Source organism: Rhinichthys klamathensis, unplaced genomic scaffold, assembly GCF_029890125.1.
Source record: "Rhinichthys klamathensis goyatoka isolate OS25496 unplaced genomic scaffold, OSU_Roscu_1.1 h1tg000169l_1, whole genome shotgun sequence".
Lineage (NCBI taxonomy): Eukaryota > Metazoa > Chordata > Actinopteri > Cypriniformes > Leuciscidae > Rhinichthys > Rhinichthys klamathensis.
This window is the reverse complement of record NW_026606700.1, coordinates 3,553,286-3,572,137: the sequence shown is the minus strand read 5'-3', so window position 1 is coordinate 3,572,137 and position 18,852 is coordinate 3,553,286. Positions and strand designations below refer to the sequence as shown.

Below are 18,852 nucleotides of genomic sequence, written 5' to 3'. Positions count from 1 at the left end.
TTTATCATTGATCTGAAATAAATGAGTCTTGGTGAGCATAAGAGACTTGTATGTGAGAACACCCTTTAGAAATGAATAGTTGACCGTAAAATGAAAATCATTTATCCACCGTTATGTTGTTCCAAACCTGAATGACTTTCTTTGAATGAATACAAAATAAGATAATTTGAACTTGACTTTGACTTTATTTATTTTTACTTTTTTTTAAATAATGTAATCGATACAAAAAAACATTACCATTGAAATAAATAACCGTTGAATTATTGGCACTCGGTTGCCTTGTAAGTTTTTTACAACTTTGTTTGTAAGAGTGTTTGTAAAAAGAAATGTTACGTGTGTTCTTAATCCTCTGTCACATCCACATGCTGGAGAAGATTTACACAGAGACTCCCTACAGCGCGCAGAGGACCGACTGTTAGTGGATGCATGTTTATGTGTGTGAGAGGGGCATGTCAGCTAGAATCAAGGCTCAGGACCCTGCTTGTGTGTGTGTGTTAGTACGAGGAGGACGATTGCCATTGGCTGGCCGGTTCGGGGCTGCACCTGTTGTGTGTGTGTGTGAGTGTACGGAGCGCACAGGTCCTGCGCTACAGAGTGGAGGAAACACTCTCTCTCTCTTTCTCTTTCTCTCTCTCCTCGTCTCTCCCACTCTTGCCTCACTCTTCGCACTGACAACATCCAGGGACCCAAACCTCTACTCCCTTCTTCTCTCAGCTTCAACTCTTTAATTCTGTCCATCTATCTGTCCCTCTTGAGCCGTCACCATGCGTGTGGGAATTTCAGGCATCATTACGGATATCCTCAGCACCTCCAGCAACATCTGCTTCTGTTGGACGGAGGGAAAGGTAGAAGGATCCCTCTCCTCTCCTCAGGAGAGCAGGAGAGGAACTTAACTTCTTTTACACTTTGTCTTTCTCTTTGTAATGCGCTGCTTCAGTTTTCTGTTGACTCGAAGGAACCTGGTTGTTTTGGAATCATATTTGTATGAGTGTTTTCTTGGCAAGCAGGGGTGTTTTGATGTGTTGAGCGGCGGCAGCTCGCTGTCACAACATGTGGCCACCGAGAGTGGGAAGATAAAGAGACAGAGAGAGAGAAACCTCTAGACTTATGACAAATAACTCTGAGGCGGACGTCTTGATGACACTTCTGTCATGTCAGGAACCAGACTGACAGCTTTAGATGGAGTTTATTCAGTAGGACGTGTTGTGTTATCCTCACCAAGTTGCATAAAGGCTTAGTTCACCCACAATATGACAATTCTGTCATCATATACTCATCCTCATGTTGTTTCAAACCTGTATGAGAAGTTTAGCTAAATGTTGACGCTGCTCATGTCCATATAATGAAAGCGAATTGGGACTGGGGCTGCCGAGATCTGAAAAAGTATGATAAAAGTAGTCCATGTGACTAATGCTGTATAGTTCAAGTCTTCTGGATATGGTAGGTTTGTCTAGTTTTGTCAAATAATTTGGTGCTTTGCCCTAGAAATAAATAACTGACACTAGATAACCAGATAATGTCATATTTCGTTGAGAAATATGACCTATAAAATACATATTTTGTGATATAAAATGTTATTATTTATATTGTATATATATATATATAATATACTATATTTTCTGATATGTCTTGCCATTTTTAGGACCATTAAGTTTTTTTCAGTGTGAATTTTCAAGACATTTAAAGACCCCATAAAAATCAGTTAGAGTTGCATGGCTTTCTATTAGCTTTGAGGTTTTCTATATGCTAGTGTACTCTAAAAAGTTGTAAAAACTAACTTTTTAGTTTAGTTATAAAACTAACATTTATCATTTACCATCTTTCTCTTCTAAACAAATTTTTTTTGTAGCACGAATGGCAAAACGTGGTTCAAATCTCGTTCACATTCACATTCAAATATCTTGCGTTAATAGTATAGCGATAGGTTGGACATTAGATACATCAATTGATCCTGCATGTTTCATCATTGACAACAAACCTGAATGTATGTGTATTTTAATATTTTCATTTCTGTTCTTTTATATTTTGTGTTTATGGCTTGGGGGACATTGTATGTCTGTTCATAATTGACATTGATAATTGACTGCTGTAGCTGGTGTGTGGTGTCGGCTCAGAAGTGCTGAGGATCATGGGAATAATATGTTTGGTGCCTCTTTCACAAGTCAATGCGTCTTTGTGACCTTGGAGGAGAAAACGGCAAGTGTTGACAAGTGATAAATCCACGCTGACCACCCAGTGACAGACATTCATGTACTTTTATTTGCTTTGGAGTCCTACGTTCAAGATCCTAGATCTGCAAAACTGTCATTAAAAATTAAATAAAGAGCAAAATTGATGTTTTCACATCACACTGCTAGCCTCCTGGCACTTTTCACTCTGCTTTTAAAGGGCTGTAATTAGAGTCAATAATTTAATAGCACAGCATAACTGTGTCACCAGTAATTCTGTTTAAACAATGTTGCTTCAATTACGCCTAATACATGTTTGCGTGTGGGTTTAAGTGGAGGCATTTTCCCTCCCATCCCAAACGCTGTGAATCTCCCAGCTCAAGGCGAGTGGGAGGACGTATGTCTTTTTCTAATCAGTCTGTCCTGGACGTGTTACGACATCACTTCGTCAGATTAATGCTTCCATATTGATTGATCAATTTGGATGTGTAGATCTATGACCGTGATGTAGCAGGCCAGCTTAACTCATCCAACACTGTTTATTCCCAGAGGTCCAATAGGTCTTCTTGAGTAGGCTGAGCTATTCTGCATTATGGAGCACCAAGCCCATTCCTACCCATCTCTGCCCAACATATTCAAGGATATATGATTGAAAGTGGCATTTTTTTTTTTTTTTTTTTTGTAAATGACCTTTATGAAATGCCATACAGTGTTCAAATGAAATGGTGGTAGACTGTTCTTGCCATTTTCTTATTGTTGTCAAATCTGGGTAAAATCAGATGACAAGAACTGGGCAATTTTGGGATGTTGTCCTGTTTGAGATGTTGTATTTTTTCCATGTATACTAGTGTCAAAATGCCTTAAAGCTTATTGAAAATGTGGTTCAAGGACTTTTAGAGTCCCACAGGTGTATTGGTTCACCAAAATAGACTGTTCTTTGTTTTAAGCATCGGAAAAGATTGCAACATCTGCAAAATGCAAATGAACCCAGAGCCGAATAGATTTTGCATCGATCCCGAATGACCCTGTGAAATGACATTAATGTTGATTTTTAATCTGCTTTGAGTCTCTAAGAACTGAAAATAATTTGCAATAGCATGTCCATGTTGAACGGGATGGCTGATATTCGCTGACGTTTTTCTCAAGGCTGAAATGTTTGAAGCCTGCAGGACGGCAATCGTGTGTCCCGTTTTTAGGATGCCGAGCTTGTCCGCAGGCGTCAATATGTGTCAGGTCACTGTGGTTCCGCGAGCAGTCAGTGTTCAGTAAAGCGAACCCATTTGGAACAGACAAGCTTAAACATGTTTTCGTTACTTAAATTTTAATGAGTTCGTAAATAATGGATGTCATTATAATGAATGTTAAATAGAGTGAAGTGCACAATGAGGTCGCGGTTCGTTTCAAGACAGATTTTGGAAGTCATTTGCCATTTTCACCTTGAAATAAATTGCTAATAGCAAAAAAAAAATAAAAGATCATGTTTTTCTCATTACTGTCATGTAAAAATCATTGTAAATTAAGTTATTTTTATAATCTATATATATATATATATACACATATTTATTTTTGGGAATTTGCTCATTAACAGCCTGTACTATGACAGTTCACACAATGCCCTTTAACCTTTGTATATTTAAAGGGCACATGTAAAGGTTGCACACTTTCATAAGAATGAACACATACGGAGTCACATGATGAGTCACATTAATGTGTTCTCCTGTGCTCTGCTGACTATTATTTAATAACGTGTTTTTCATATTGATATACTCGATTAATCTTATTGCTGGGAAGTAATTTGCCGTTTCCAGAATTATATCACATTACTTGTGCATGGTGGTCATGTTTAATAGATTCATGTGGGGGATGTGACATTCTGCTGTATTTTACGGGAAAGATTAAAGAGATTTAAGTGCGTCAGTGTCTTCCCGCCGAGCAGCTCTGTGATGCAGCGAACAGCGTCTGACCTATGACCCCTGCTGGCTGCAGGCTCATCCTTTCAGCTGGTATGATAACAACCAGAGAAATCGATCTATTAATATCATTCACATTAATTTTAAAGGTAGTTGCTCGGCTAGCATATACAGTTCTGGAAGTATGCAACCTGCATACTAGGGAAAATACCATTTTACCAGTCCGTTTTATTTTTTTAAGAGCTCTCCAGAAAAATCAGAAACTGATAAAACATACATTTTCTATAATCTAACCCTTTTTGATTGGCATTTTGTCAGGACAACATATCTATAATCTAATCAAATATTTTTAATTACATATTTGCAATGTATTATTATTTTAATGTATGTGTTTTGTCAGAATGCACTACTCTGAGAAAGATGCTCTTGAGAGTGTAATAATGTAATCTACCAGCAGGGGCTAATGGCTGAAGCTAACCAGCTAAACTCTTTCCTCAGAGATATAGCAAATCCCTCTTCTGTTTTACTGTTCTAGCTGGTAAAAAGTGCCAACATGTGACCTGTGAAACACATAAGGGTTAACATGAGAGGGTCATTATCTCTTTTCCCATGGCCTCCTCTGCCCCCTCTCTTCAACATCTTCTTTCCTTTAATCCTTCCCGAGCCTTCTGTCTTTCCTCCGCCCTTCCCTCTTCTGGAGATCCCCTGTACCGCTTTAACTGTGATTCAGTCAGATGTCTGTCAGGAGAAGGAATCCTTGTCATTTTAAAATAAATTTTTCTACGGGTTTGCTCATGTAAACATGATAATCAGTTAGTCTGGACTTTCTGACACTTGTGTTTATTGGTAGCCTATAAGTCAACTCATCTTTTTATTAATTTATTAACTATTTTATTAATCCAGGATTTTTACATTTTTTCATGTTTTAAGAATAAAATAAAATAAATAGAAAATACATATAAATCTAATAAAAACATAATTGACATTTGTGTTCTCTAATCTTGGGGTTTTCCACACTGATATTATTATTATACTTATTTTTAATATAATAATATACTTGAATAATCATAATCGTCATTCTCTCTCTCTCTCTCTCTCTCTCTCTCTCTCTCTCTCTCTCTCTATATATATATATATATATATATATATATATATATATATATATATATTAAATATTAAATAATAATTCACAATACATTTTCAATTTAATACTTAATATCAAATACTTAATATTTAATATAATATATATATATTTTTTTATATTTATATGTAATTCATGTATATATATATATATATATATATATATATATATATATATACACTCACCTAAAGGATTATTAGGAACACCATACTAATACTGTGTTTGACCCCCTTTCGCCTTCAGAACTACCTTAATTCTACGTGGCATTGATTCAACAAGGTGCTGAAAGCATTCTTTAGAAATGTTGGCCCATATTGATAGGATAGCATCTTGCAGTTGATGGAGATTTGTGGGATGCACATCCAGGGCACGAAGCTCCCGTTCCAGCACATCCCAAAGATGCTCTATTGGGTTGAAATCTGGTGACTGTGGGGGCCATTTTAGTACAGTGAACTCATTGTCATGTTCAAGAAACCAATTTGAAATGATTCGAGCTTTGTGACATGGTGCATTATCCTGCTGGAAGTAGCCATCAGAGGATGGGTATACATGGTGGCCATAAAGGGATTGACATGGTCAGAAACAATGCTCAGGTAGGCCGTGGCATTTAAACGATGCCCAATTGGCATTAAGGGGCCTAAAGTGTGCCAAGAAAACATCCCCCACACCATTACACCACCACCACCAGCCTGCACAGTGGTAACAAGGCATGATGGATCCATGTTCTCATTCTGTTTACGCCAAATTCTGACTCTACCATCTGAATGTCTCAACAGAAATCGAGACTCATCAGACCAGGCAACATTTTTCCAGTCTTCAACTGTCCAATTTTGGTGAGCTCTTGCAAATTGTAGCCTCTTTTTCCTATTTGTAGTGGAGATGAGTGGTACCCGGTGGGGTCTTCTGCTGTTGTAGCCCATCCGCCTCAAGGTTGTGCGTGTTGTGGCTTCACAAATGCTTTGCTGCACACCTCGGTTGTAACGAGAGGTTATTTCAGTCAATGTTGCCCTTCTATCAGCTTGAATCAGTCTGGCCATTCTCCTCTGACCTCTGGCATCAACAAGGCATTTTCGCCCACAGGACTGCCGCATACTGGATGTTTTTCCCTTTTCACACCATTCTTTGTAAACCCTAGAAATGGTTGTGTGTGAAAATCCCAGTAACTGAGCAGATTGTGAAATACTCAGACCGGCCCGTCTGGCACCAACAACCATGCCACGCTCAAAATTGCTTAAATCACCTTTCTTTCCCATTCTGACATTCAGTTTGGAGTTCAGGAGATTGTCTTGACCAGGACCACACCCCTAAATGCATTGAAGCAACTGCCATGTGATTGGTTGATTAGATAATTGCATTAATGAGAAATTGAACAGGTGTTCCTAATAATCCTTTAGGTGAGTGTGTGTATATATATATATATATATATATATGAAAATGACCTTGCTGAATATGATTAATCCAGTGTATCGATATGTTATTATTAATTATTAAATAATAATCATTATTAAAATATGGTCTTTTCCACAAACCTTTAACACACGTGAAAAAGAACAGCAATCAATTATCAATCATATTTTCAGTACGTTTTATTTCTTAAAATTTTGGAAATTCTGCCTATAAATGATTTTTTCTTTTTTGCCCCATCTGTCACTTTACTTCAACTGCTCTTACCATCAGCTCACCCCACGGTTCTCATGTTATTATGAGTTGAACAGACTCTGAAAGAGTCGGTTGAATGAGTTGATGTGCGGTTAACCCAAATCACAGTGAGACAGACATGTCGAAAAAGATTCTTGATTCAATGATTCGGCAAATTCATGAATTGCTTGTGCCATCTCTGAGTGAGTGTGTGAGTTGTTAACCGAAGAACCACTTGTGAACGATTCGTTCAGACAGGTTTTGTGACCCGAATAAACCAACGAATTGAAAATGACTCAAAAGATCAATTTGTTAATGAATCAAGCATTTATTAGACACTTTTCTACTACATTGTAAGTAAAGAGATGCTGCAAGCTACAAGCTGGATTCGCACAATACTCAATAGTTTGCTTATCCGGCACAACTTCAGGTTAGTAAAGCGGATCCTCCCTTGGCATCTTTCCTCTTGTTTTCCAGCTCTCTCAACACCCCCACTGCTCTCGTCCTGATCACAGAGAAAAGGAGAGGTAATTAACCACAGACAGATGGTGGAGGGAACGGGATAAGCAGGCAGCATGGACACAATGCCCATAATTACTCTTTTCTGAACCGCTGTACTGAGAACACTGCAGGCCATCATTACATAATCACTGTATGGGTCAGACCTTGGCGGAAACACGTGCAGATGACACAACACTTTCTCACGTCAGAAGGCACGAACGAGGAATGATATATCATTTTCACTGTCTCACAAATGAAATGAGTGATTTGTGCAGACTATTTGCAGTACCTGAGTCCTCCCCCCTGTCAATCAAATGTCTCTCTCTGTGCAAACATTGCTGGATATGTTGGCAAGTTGCATTGAGGAATGACACGGGGGAGTCTGGCTGGAGTTGGCACCGATATTCATGACTGGCATTTGGCTGTGAACCACTGCCCAGGTGCACTGCGGTGCCGGCGGAAGACGATTGGCTTTCTCAGCAGGTTACTGTACTTTGCACATTGGATGTATATTTCAAGGACAAATACGTGCCCTTATGGTATCACCTGAGAAATATGTGTTCTCTCTTGTTTTGCTAGGGCAGGCACTTTCTTAACGTCACATGTACACTGGCGGTCAAAAGTTTTTGAAAGAAGCCTCTTCTGCTCAACAAAGCTGAATTTATTTATTCAAAAATATAGTAAAAACATTAATATTGTGAAATATTATTACATTTTAAAATGACTGTTTTCAATTTAATTCCTGTTTGTAATTTATCCCTGTGATGGCAAAGCTGAGTTTTCAGCATCATTACTCTAGTCATTCAAATATTCTGATTTAGCGTTCATTTATTATCAGTTATTATTGGTGCTCCATTATTAATTATTAGTATCAATGTTGATAATATTTGCTTAATATTTTTGTGGAAAATGTGATACTTTTTCAGGATTCTTTGATAAGTAGAAATTTTAAAAGAACATTTATTTGAAATAGAAATATTTTCTAACATTATAAATGTTTTTACTCCCTGTTGAATAAAAATACTATATATTAATTTCCACAAAATATTAAACAGCACAACTGTTTTTTGAGCAGCAAATCAGCATTTCTGAAGGAACATGTGACACTGAAGACTGGAGTAATGATGCTGAAAATTCAGCTTTGCATCACTGGAATAAATTACATTTTAACATTGTGTATATTAACATAGAAAACAGTTTTTTAAAATTGTAATAAACTGTGTTACTTTTTTCAAAAACTTTCAACAATCTGAATTATTCTAAGCTTCTGACCGCCAGTGTAAATGCCCAAAGTAGAATATGATATAGCTTCTTTTGTGCATAAAAAAAATATGTGCAAAGATCTGCATGACAGTACGACTCTAACCATCCCTGAAAAGCATGTGGAGGCTTTCTTGTCAATTACTGCGCTGGGCTTCAAGGGGGAAAAAGTGGGAAGCTTGTATTATTTTGACAGGCCTGGCATGTAAATCCCTTTAGTCCGTGAGTCTGCTCATGCGTTAACAAACAGGGTTTAAAATTCAAATAGAGAGCAAAGTTATGCTGACATCTGTCCTCTTGCATTGATTTCTGCACCCCAGTGTGTATTATCTGAAGCATATTTATGTCTATAGAGAGTTTAGGAGAAGTCTGTGTGTCTTTTGACAGCATGCACCATTCAATGTTTGGGGTCAGTATGATTTTTAAAATTAAACAAATACTTTTATTCAGCAAGGATGCATTAAATTGAACCTTTAGTAGAAAGAATCCTAACAAAGCAGTTTTCCATATTAAGCAGTACAACTGTTTTCTCCACTGATAATATGTTTCTTGATCACCACATTAGCATATGAGAATGATTTCTGAAGGATCATGTGACACTGAAGACTGGAGTAATGATGCTGAAAATTCAGCTTTGATCACAGGATTAAATTACATTTTAAATATTAAAACAGAAAACAGTTCTTTTGAATAGTAATAATATTTGACAATATTACAGTTTTTACTGTATTTTTGATCAAATAAATGCAACCTTGGTGAGAATGAGATATTAAAAATATTACCAAGCCGAAACTTTTGAATGCTAGTGTACTTATTGGACTTTTCTAGTACAGTTTGCCGCTTATTTTGTACAAGCTCAGTTTACTGTTTTTAAGTGCTGCTGTAGGACTATCTAAAATAGTTCATACCACAATAAAAGATTAACAAGGATAAAAAATAAATAAATTAGATCCCTGTAATCTAATCATGTAATCTATGGAAGCCTGTTTCTGCTTCAGTAACAAATAAAACGGGTAATTGTGACAAAGTTCAAAATAAGAACAAAAGTCACTTTTGAGATTTAAAGTTGCAGTTATGAGAAATAAAATAGCTGCAAGTCATGGATTCAATTGCCAATAGCAATCATTCAGATGTTCTTGTTGGCAGAAACTGGTTTTGCGGTTATCATATGCACTTGTAAACGTGTGTATCGCTCAACAGAATATTAGCATTTAGTCATGTTATGTTATATGAAGCTTGAAGCATCACTGACATTATGTTTTTCATCATAGTGGCACAGTGCCACAACACTATCATCAGTACTGCGCTTCAGTGCTAGGATTATTGAATCAGGACCTCGGAGGTGTTTTTCTATCATACTATGGCTGTCTGCCCCACCGTCTGTTTGAGAATGTAGTCTTGCGTGTGTGTGTGTTTGCGGCTGTTTTCATGAGTCAGAGCAGATGAGGCTCGGGTGAGCCCTGCGGGTCAGTTGAATAGGGGGGTGTCACATCAGAGTCTGATCTCCGCTGTCAGTTCGAGATTGATGTCTGGCCGTGACATTGCCAACTCAAATTCCCCTGTCACACACAGCTCTGCTGGCATCCGGGAATACAAAAATACACACATCGCTCTCTGAATTCAAGAGTTCTGGGATGGATTTTTGTACACACTGAGGTTGAAGGATCTGCCACCGTCTGTGTTTCTATTTACTGTCACTCACTCACTCACTCACTCACTCACACACATACACACATACACACTCACTTTACTGTCTCAAGAGGTCAAATAAGGGTTAAGTTTTGTCCTTAGTAAATCCGCTTATAAAAATGTATGAGTGTATGTGTATCTGCTCAGCGCTCAGATTATCTGATGATGTATGATCGCATGATCTCTGTGTATTAGTATGTACTTCCCTCTCACCTCTCACCTCATCTGTGTGCCCTATAAATGTGAATTTGTGGCCCAACGAGATCTGTTCAGGTATGCCTAGTGCTAGAAGTGTGCCGGTACGCATAGCTCTATTTTAATCTGTAACATTTAACACTCTGTGATGGTTATGTTTAGGAGGTTTAGGGTTAGGGGATATAATATACAGTTTGTACAGTTTAAAAATCATGCAATGTCCCACTTAAACATGTAAAACCAACGTGTGTCTGTGTGTGTTGACTCAAAAAGCAACATGAATTTCATTGCATTAAATAACAAAATATCAAACCAAGTGACTTGCAATGAATTTATGCAACTAACATGTTTGCTTTAAATGATAAAACATTAGACCTACTGCACATTGATACACACACTTTCTGTAAAGCTGCTTTGAAACAATATGTGTTGTAAAAAGCACTATTTAAATAAACTTGACTTTGAATATCGTATTCAAAATGATGACCAAAAGGATTATGACACTTTGTGATACTCAAGTGCTAGTGCGTCATGTTCTCGGTTAATGTGATAGACTATCACAAAGATACCAATTGACCATTTTATTATCTATGCACATCTCTACTCTTTAAATATCAGCATTAGCATTTGCAGCTTATAAAAAAAAAAGCAAGACGCACATATGAAAAGTCTTCTGTGGTGTGAAGAGGCCACTCTTCCTAACCTTGTGTTTTCGTCGCCACTCCTTCTGTCTCTTTTGGGATGACGGTTTGTGTTGTGGGCTGTTGTGTCCTCCTGCCTGTTCTGTTTCTTCCTTTATAAGAGACAGACTGTGTGACTGCTAGCACCGCTAACCAGCCCCCTACACCCCTCGCGGTGGGGCAGCTCCAGCCCGTATCTCCTCTCTTGCTGTCACATCCTATTACAGTAGCAGGCTGTCTGTGCGTCTGCACAGCTTGTGGCGACGGTCGCCTGCGTCTCAGACCTGCTGCCTGAAGCCCAGAGTCTGACTGCTGTTAGACACACCCTGTGTCACAGGGTATTTCTGTGACTTTTGACATCAGGTGTCTCAGTCCGAAGTCTTTGCTTGTGTACATGCGTGGCAACATCCAGTACTTGTGCATGATGTGTGTTTATGTATGCCTGACCACCCAGGTTAGCTATGGGGGTCCGGTGTCAAATGAGTCTGTCTGGAATGAGCGGCTCGTTTGCCTCTAGATTGATGGACTGACTTCTGTGGTTTTACTAATGAGGACAGCGATGCCCACATACATCACATCCTGGACCGCCACCACGCTGTGTGTGGGAGATTATATGAGCTTTGGAAAGAGACACTGTCCTTCTAAAAGCATCCATCCATCCATCTGTCTGTCTGTCGATCTATTGATAATTTCCCGGCTATTCTTTTAACATCAGTGTTTTTTTCCGCATGACGGCTATAATTGCTTAAAGGGATACTCTACTGGTTTTTCATATTAAACTATGTTATTCCCTTAATTAAGACAAGTTGATGCATACCTCTCTCGTCTCAGTGCGTGCACTACATCGCTGTCTTGAGGCGAAACTTTGTTAGATCTTATCTCAGCCCTGTTCATTCAATACGTGCCAAGAAGAGAAGCGACCAAACACCTCCACGTTTTCCCTATTTAAATACAGTTACACGAGTAGTGTAACTCGACCTAGGACGGTGACACAAAATAAAAACGTTGCACTTTTCTAAGCGTGTAAAATGGATAACTATATTGTATGGCAGAATAGCAAGTGCTTGGGAGCACTTCGACTCGGCGCAGTAATATCATCACTCGTGAAAAGTCCGCTCCCGTTGAAATGAGAGGGAGGAGGAGAGGGAGCGGGGGGAGAGGACTTTTCACGAGTGATGATATTACTGCGCCGAGTCGAAGTGCTCCCAAGCACTTGCTATGGTATTCTGCCATAAAATAAAACGTTGCGCTTTTCTAAGCGTGTAAAATGGATAACTATATTGTGTGTCACCGTCCTAGGTCGAGTTACACTACTCTAGTAACTATATTTAAATAGGGAAAAACGTGGAGGTGTTTGGTCGCTTCTTTTCTTGGCACGTATTGAATGAACAGGGCTGAGATAAGCTCTAACAAAGTTTCGCCGCAAGACAGCGATGTAGTGCACGCACTGAGACGAGAGAGGTATGTATCAACTCGTCTTAGTTAAGGGAATAACATGTTTAATATGAAAACCCAGTAGAGTATCCCTTTAAACAATCTCCAGTCAATCAATGTTCTTAATAAATGGAAGTAAACTGAATTGATAGTTGCAATCCTCCAGGTTAGGCTTTAGCTAGCATGTGCTAATCTGCATGTTCTATTATAGGGACCAGTACGCCTCAGAGTTGTTCCCCTCCAGCTACTCCAGAGAGAACAATTACTGGACCAGCGAACCACAAAACATGTACCTCGCAGAGTTACGCCGAGCCTCTGTACGCAGTTTAACACAGCTGTGGCAGGTATTTCATGTTTCTATTCATTTTCTTTCTTCTTTCTTTTCATCTTATCATGTCACCTGATATCTTTTCATTTAAGACTTCATTGGGGATATATTCTACCTTCTCATTGCATTATGTTTCCCTGGACTCTACTTATAATATCAGTCAATGTTTCTTGTGCCAAAATTGAATTTCATATAACCATATCCACCTTCACTCTGGTTCTGTGCCCTTCTCTCGGAATTAAACATGCTGTTGGGTTACTGTACCTGAAGACTTCTGTATGTAAATTATGTTATTAGTTATGGAATTTGTTAATACACTGCACATTGTATCACATTTTTATTGCAAAAATACAAGGAACTTCATCAGACCCAAAAGCTTTTTATTCTTTTGACATTCTTCCATCTTAGACATATTCATCATGCTATTATTTCAGATCAATTGTTTTTCACCCAAAAGCATTTCCATTTGTTGCGTCACAGGCCTTACATGACGAACACCAGGGCCACAGGGTCCCAGAATCAGAGGCCTTGCAGAAACACCTCATTTTTTAAAACCACATCATTTCTCAGCAAGTTTTCTCTGTGTATTTAGTAGATATATCGGTAACGCTTCCTTTTACAGTCCTGTTACCCATGTACATACTACTTATTATAGTAATTACAATCAGGGCCGGTTCTAGAGATTTGGAGGCCCTAGGCAATATTCTTGTTGGAGGCCCCCCACCCCCAATAAAAAACTCTTGAAACAAAATATGATTCCTAACCTTTTAATTTATACAACATTTAATTTTAAATGTTTTTACTTACACGGTACATAAGTTTGGACACATTACTATTTTTAATGTTTTTGAAAGAAGTCTCTTATGCTCATCAAGCCTGGATGTATTTGATAAAAAATACAGAAAAATAATATATAGTGAAGTATTATTAAAATAATGGTTTTCCTATTTTACTATACTTTAAAATATATTTCTGGGATGCAAAGCTGAATTTAGTGTCATGTGATCCTTCAGAAAACTTATATATAATACTATAATATTCTGATTTATTATCAAATGTTAGAAATGGTGCTTAATATTTATTTTATAACCTGTGATACTTTTTTTCAGGATTTTTTTTTATTATTAAAAAGTTGTTTTAAAAAAGTCTTCACTATCACTTTTTATATATTTAACACATCCTTGCTGAATATTCCTGTTTTTTTTTTGTTTGTTTTTTATCAAATAAATGCAGGCTTGTAGAGCATAATAAAAAACTTCTTTCAAAAACATTAAAATAGTAATTGGTCCAGACTTTTTACCAGTAGGCTACTGTATGTACATATTAATCAAACTTCATCTAAGGTAATCTCTTTTTTGTTTAATGAAGATGTTATTGTTATTGTTATTTTGCTGTTTTATTCAATTTATTCACAGTTCCAGAATACCACTTAGTGATATATGCTTTTATCATTTTTTCATAGCTGGTATGGGCAGGATTTCCCCCTCCCATTTAATCAATATTGACTGCAGATATTGTCATATTATTAATATAAGTAATATGATATTATGCATTGCTAGCTTAAATATGCTATACACAAATCAAGTGGAAGAGAAAGACACGATCACTACTGATTAGAAAAAAAAATTCTAAACTGATATTATTGGCGCGAGTAGGCTGATGTCAGACAGGGTATAATCTAGCCTAATCATCAGCAGAATTTAGAAGATAGACCCATGAGATCCTTTATTTGAAACATTTAAAAATGTTGTAGTGTGTTGGGTTTTTAACTTTGAATACAAACGTCTTGTCTTTTACTTTTGTAGCGTTTTTAGTCAGCTCCCGACGCGATGTTATTCATTGTACGTGCAAATTCAAAGTGTCGCGTCTGGGCACGTTAATGACGCTCGCGCTCTTTTAAACTCGTAATAAAGCGGTGAATGATTTTTCTAGAAATGACGCTGATCTACAGTAGGCCTACAAGTTTATATTTAGAATACATTGCAATCACTCCAAAATAGATGACGACAACGCACACACCTGCATTACGAGCTGTGCTTCTTTGCGTGCTTTTGCTTCGCAGCACCTGATGGGCTGGCGTTAATGTGACGTATAACAGTCTATGGTTAAGATAAACATCGTCACTATTTTTAGTTAATTAATAAATATTGAAATAAATTGTAGATATGACATTTGTAAAAAAAATTTTTTTTTTTTTTTTTTGTCCCTCTGTCTGGGCCCCATCCCGCCAATCGGGCCCTAGGCACGTGCCTAGTTTGCCTTTGCGTTAATCCGGCTCTGATTACAATTACTGGGCAATAACTACTAACCCTGAACCTACCCCTAACCCATGTACTTACCTTATATAGCCAGTACTTTCTAGGTAAGTACACTGTAAGTACACGTAAGTTGTAAAAGGAAGCGTTACCGATATATCTTCTTCATTTTTATCCACAGAATGCCATATATAGGTCATCTGAAGTCCTGCTGACTTGCGTGTAAGCCTTCAATAAGCATTCAACACAATCTACCTTTGTGTCCTTCATGTGACATTTTACTCAATCTCTATTCAGAAAGCGGAGGCAGGAAGGGTTTGATGGTTTAATACATCTGGCGAATTGACTTAGAACGTGTAGCTTGAAATAATAGACCCTTTAGGTTCATTTATATGTCCATATTCCAGACATAGGTGTAATGTAGTTGTTTGTGTTGTACATCTTTCTTGGGTGTCTTTATTATTTTACTGCCCTATAGATATTAGCGTAATTCTGCTTAATTCCTTTACAAAGATTAACAATTTTTTTTTTTATGCTGATAAGGTTGATGGCTATTATATTCTAATTGATTTATATATTAAAGGTGAATATTTCTTAGATGTTACAGTATTTTTTTTTCTTTCAATTTGCATCTTTCTGCAATTTAATGTGATGATAAAACGTATGGGTTTTTTTTTTTTCAAATTAAATTGTCATTTGAGAATGTCAAATTAAGGCTCAAATAATGCCGGTTTTTGAATAGTAAGAATGAACAGGTCAAAATATTTAAATATTGGAAAAAATACACACTTCAGATTTTTTATTTTACATGGTAAATTAGGTCACTACAGACCTCAGCCTGTTCATATTTTATCTCTTATTCCTCCCGTTACATCAATAGGCCGCAACAACATTTATTTTCATACATAATGCATTTTAAAAAGTCATGCATCATGAATGTTAGAACAACTTGAACCACTGAAGCTGACATAAGAGTACAGATGTGACCTGTATCATCTCAGCCTGGACACAATAGCTGGGTTGGCCTTTTAATATGTCTGCTGATTTAGACTTTTCCCTGAAGCTGGCATTTGGGAGCCGGGCGATCCATAGCTCTGATTTATGCCCTGACCCAGAGGGAGAAACATAAAGGAGATGGTCATGGTGAACCTTCGTCTGTCCATTGCTTCCTGTCCAGCCACGGAGGCTATGCCTTAGTCTTGCTGTGTGTGAACTATCAAGTGTTGTCGTCATAGGCATGTGCACAGGGGGTCTGAACTTCAGAAAGCTGTTTATTATCCCATACATAAAGTGTCGTTACGCTGTTTGCTAATAAGATCACTCCTTTTCAGTGAGTGCTCTGATTTAAAGGTGCAGTATGTAAGAATGACAACTAGTGGTCGAAATAGGTACAGCAGTCGAATTCAAAATATCGGAGATCGTCGTTTCTCCCACCACCTGCTCCTCAGACTGGACAGCGCTCACACTGGGTTGCCAGTTTGAGCACACGCAACAGGAACGAGCGCAATGGACAATGAAAATTGGCAACTTGCAGTATCATAAACCAAAACAATAACAAACATTCCAGCCTGGAAACGCATATTTCAAAGTTAAATAACTGGCTGTAGAAGTGTTTTTCTGAGAAACGAGTATGTGAACTTAGCATGTTTCCTCAATATAATGCAAGCATATTATGGTATTTTTATGCTTTAGTTGAGTGAAAAAGTTACATATAGCACCTTTAATATATATAAAACTATATATATATATACAGTACGTATACACTCACCGGCCACTTTATTAGGTACCCCATGCTAGTAACGGGTTGGACCCCCTTTTGCCTTCAGAACTGCCTCAATTCTTCGTGGCATAGATTCAACAAGGTGCTGGAAGCATTCCTCAGGGAGTTTGGTCCATATTGACATGATGGCATCACACAGTTGCCGCAGATTTGTCGGCTGCACATCCATGATGCGAATCTCCCGTTCCACCACATCCCAAAGATGCTCTATTGGGTTGAGATCTGGTGACTGTGGAGGCCATTTTAGTACAGTGAACTCATTGTCATGTTCAAGAAACCAATTTGAAATGATTAGAGCTTTGTGACATGGTGGAAGTAGCCATCAGAGGATGGGTACATGGTGGCCATAAAGGGATGGACATGGTCAGAAACAATGCTCAGGTAGGCCGTGGCATTTAAACGATGCCCAATTGGCACTAAGGGGCCTAAAGTGTGCCAGGAAAACATCCCCCACACCATTACACCACCACCACCAGCCTGCACAGTGGTAACAAGGCATGATGGTTCCATGTTCTCATTCTGTTTACGCCAAATTCTGACTCTAACATCTGAATGTCTCAACAGAAATCGAGACTCATCAGACCAGGCAACATTTTTCCAGTCTTCAACTGTTCAATTTTGGTGAGCTCTTGCAAACTGTAGCCTCTTTTTCCTATTTGTAGTGGAGATGAGTGGTAACCGGTGGAGTCTTCTGCTGTTGTAGCCCATCCGCCTCAAGGTTGTGCGTGTTGTGGCTTCACAAATGCTTTGCTGCATACCTCGGTTGTAACGAGTGGTTATTTCAGTCACTGTTGCCCTTCTATCAGCTCGAACCAGTCTGGCCATTCTCCTCTGACCTCTGGCATCAACAAGGCATTTCCGCCCACAGAACTGCCGCTCACTGGATGTTTTTTCTTTTTCGGACCATTCTCTGTAAACCCTAGAGATGGTTGTGCGTGAAAATCCCAGTAGATTAGCAGTTTCTGAAATACTCAGACCAGCCCTTCTGGCACCAACAATCATGCCACGTTCAAAGTCACTCAAATCAACTTTCTTCCCCATACTGATGCTCGGTTTGAACTGCAGGAGATTGTCTTGACCATGTCTACATGCCTAAATGCACTGAGTTGCCGCCATGTGATTGGCTGCTTAGAAATTAAGTGTTAACGAGCAGTTGGACAGGTGTACCTAATAAAGTGGCCGGTGAGTGTATATATATACACACAGTATATAACTCAGTTTTAAATGTGGAAATCTTATTAGTTTTCTTTTCTTTCATGTGAATTCCAAATAGCTTCTTTAGAAATACTGTAATTTCTTAAATTACAGCACAAGCATATTTTTTTTTAGTTTATGGAGATACTACATATAACAGGAATAGCCCATATGCTGTATAATATGATTTTGATTGATTTTTTTTCTTTGTGTAAAGGTTTTTAAATCTCATCTAAACTCTGTAAATCCCTTTCCATGTCAGTCTGAGAAAACCTACATGTTTTGTGCAGTTACACATCACCTTCTAATCAACTGCATGAAATCTCTAGTCAGTCTTGTGAAAAGTGTCCCTCTTGTGTTTGAAAATGGTATTACACCAACAATTCTCAGTAGCTGAGTCTACAGGACCATTCAGCTTTACTTCTATTCAAAATTATGGTAACCTTAAGTTAAGACAGCTTCACATACTGTAAATACATCTAAAGTGTGCTTAAAATTATGATGTTTTTGATGAAGATTTGCTGTGTTTTAGCTGATATGTTCTCTGGCAGGAACTGGACATTGACTTAAATGGATGTACTTTATGTGGACTTATTTATTCATTCATTCATTCATTCATTCATTCATCTTGGTTATTTCTGTCCCTGTCGAGCTGGCACCACACTTTTGAAATGTATTA

At 38.0% G+C, this 18,852-nt stretch overlaps 1 protein-coding gene across 2 annotated transcripts in view; it reads left to right on the top strand.

Moving 5' to 3' along the window:
* Positions 1-820: 820 nt before the first annotated feature.
* LOC130091692 (tight junction protein ZO-2-like) overlaps positions 821-18,852 on the top strand; it is a 113,214-nt gene continuing 95,182 nt past the window's right edge. The window contains exon 1 of one of the 2 annotated variants that reach the window (XM_056259747.1): positions 821-845. The gene's annotated coding sequence lies outside the window, so the exon portion shown is untranslated. Of the gene's footprint in view, positions 846-12,941; positions 12,961-18,852 lie in introns of those variants that run through there. The other variant, XM_056259743.1, reaches the window with a different exon arrangement.